This window comes from Octopus bimaculoides, chromosome 3 (genome assembly GCF_001194135.2).
Source record: "Octopus bimaculoides isolate UCB-OBI-ISO-001 chromosome 3, ASM119413v2, whole genome shotgun sequence".
In the NCBI taxonomy this organism is placed as follows: domain Eukaryota; kingdom Metazoa; phylum Mollusca; class Cephalopoda; order Octopoda; family Octopodidae; genus Octopus; species Octopus bimaculoides.
This window is the reverse complement of record NC_068983.1, coordinates 60,066,146-60,068,550: the sequence shown is the minus strand read 5'-3', so window position 1 is coordinate 60,068,550 and position 2,405 is coordinate 60,066,146. Positions and strand designations below refer to the sequence as shown.

The window sequence follows — 2,405 nt, the reverse complement described above, 5'->3', positions numbered from 1 at the left end:
ATATATATATATATATATATATATATATAGTTTTTATCTGTTACATAGTTTTTATCTATTATCTCATACTGCAATAACATACTGCATTGCAGGTCTACAGAGTTTATGTACAAACTACAGTGTTGGAGTTATATTGATCTAACTGTGTCTTAGTAGTATTGCATTGTATTTGAGAGATACCTATATACACGCTGGTGTGTGTATACTGGAAAGATAATCATACACATGTCAGTAAACCTAGCAAGGGCTTGCAATGGCTCAGTAGATCAAGTGTTAACTTCTCCCTTAAAAAGCCATAAGTTCATATAGAGCAAGGGTGGAATTATAAAGCTCTCCAATCTCGATATCTGTGTTAACTTTGAGTGAAGCATAAGTTAGTGGTAGAGACACCAAACAAAGATGCAGAACAAGCAGTTTGGTTGTTTCATTCAACTGATCCCACTCACAGAAGACTGGAATGTAACCATGAATCTAGCACTTTTATAATACAGCTGAGATTATCTTACTGAGGATTAAGGCTTGGATGAGCATTTGTGAATGGTATGTTAGTGGAATAAATAGAATTATAATGTGAATGTTCAAGAAATAATCTGTCTTTTTGCAAACAAAGGTAAATAAATTCCCAATTGCTAGATTATTATTTCCTAGCTAAGGAAAGATAAGCAAAATGGCATAGTTACGAAGCAATATAATATCTATATCATGGGCACATGATATATGTGTATATATATAAATAAATAATACATTATCTGTATCATAGCCCTGAACCATTGACTAAGGAACTGTAAGCCCCTGAAGTGTACAAACAGCACGTTTTTAGAGTTATACTTTCTTACTACATTTTCCCCTGCATTCAATTGATGAAAAAAATGTAACAAATATTATGGAGAAAAAATATAAAAAATATAAAAGAATTAAAATGGATGTTCAAAACTTATTTCTTTGTAACTTGTAAGATTTTTGTATTCATATCTTTAGCATATTCTTCATGACATGCAAGAAACATCAGTCAAATATGAAGAATAGGCAACAGGCATTTGAAAGAAGACTGTAGTAGGATGGAGACGGTGGCAGAGGGAGACATGTATTTCATCTTTGCATTCATGGCAGTGAGTGGGGGATATTTTGAAGGGTATTTTTTATTATTTTTAGTTAAATGTTTTGCAATATTTATGACTACAGAAAGCAGTTGAAGGAATGAATTATTTCAAAAATGAAAGTATTCAACGATAAATTATATGGCTTCATGTAAATAGTTGTTCAATTCCTAAAACATTTTATTGTGGCACGTATTCAGTGGTTTGTTGAAAAGTTTTTGAGTTGAAATAACAACATTGCTTTTTTTTTCATAAATTTCTGTGTGTGCATGCGTGTGTTGTATATATATATATGTATATATGTATATTTATATATAGATATATGTGTGTATGTGTGTAGGTGTGAGTGTGCATGTATGTGTGTCTGTATGTGTTTTTTTTCTGTAATAAATTTATAGCCTTATCAAAGCTAAGCACTAGCCTTACGAATGGCTGCTGTTTTATGAAAGGATTATTTTCAATTTTGTTAAACATTTTTTAATTTTTTCAATTTTTTTTTCTTCTTTTTTTATCATTTCATCTCAGTGTATGATACTTCCTTTTAACAGAATCATTGCAGCCATCATTAATTCTTTTCCTTCATTGATTGAAATGAGACAAAATGGTGTGTAGTTCAAAAGAAAAAAAAAAAAAAAGCAAACAAACAAAAACTGCTACTGCTGCCTCCAGCTCAGCCCCACCACGACCACCACCTCTAACAGCAACAACAACAATATTGAATATAAAAGCAAAAGTGAAAAAAATAACACTGGCAAAATTCTATCTATGCATTCAATTTTCTATGTGGTGGTGCCACATATTCTTTAGAAGAATGCGGCATTGTATAATGTTTATAGTACTCGGTCTTTTCAGTAGATTTTGGTCTTGTTTTCTGCCATAAAACACACATGTATAAGTGTTTATTCATTAGCAAGATTTCAGCATTTTAACTCTCCACGTTATTTCACATTCGTTTTACTTTGTCAATACACATGCCTACATACATAAAAATGCACACACACACACATGTGTACCTACACTAAGAAGCCTAGTCTACATCTTTGGCATGAAATAATGAAAGACAAACTCAATTTAAGCAAACACAAAATGTTAGGATTCTATTGAGAGATCAATGAGAAGTCATTCACGTACGTTATTTGTGGAATGATACAGTAAATTTACAAGCCAACAAGTGGAAAAAAAAACTTTCTTAACATAGAATACATTGTGACTAGAATCAGTTATCAAGTGGAGTTTATAAGTCAAGATCCAACCATCCAATTAAAAAGTAGGTAACATGTGTTATACATACATTATATATATATATAT

The 2,405-nt window shown here is 31.1% G+C and overlaps 1 protein-coding gene across 1 annotated transcript in view; it reads right to left on the bottom strand.

Annotated features, from left to right (window-relative positions):
* The window catches only part of LOC106868565 (voltage-dependent calcium channel subunit alpha-2/delta-4), a 42,189-nt gene that overhangs the window by 21,853 nt on the left and 17,931 nt on the right, over positions 1 to 2,405 (bottom strand). The gene's annotated exons all lie outside the window — the stretch shown is intronic.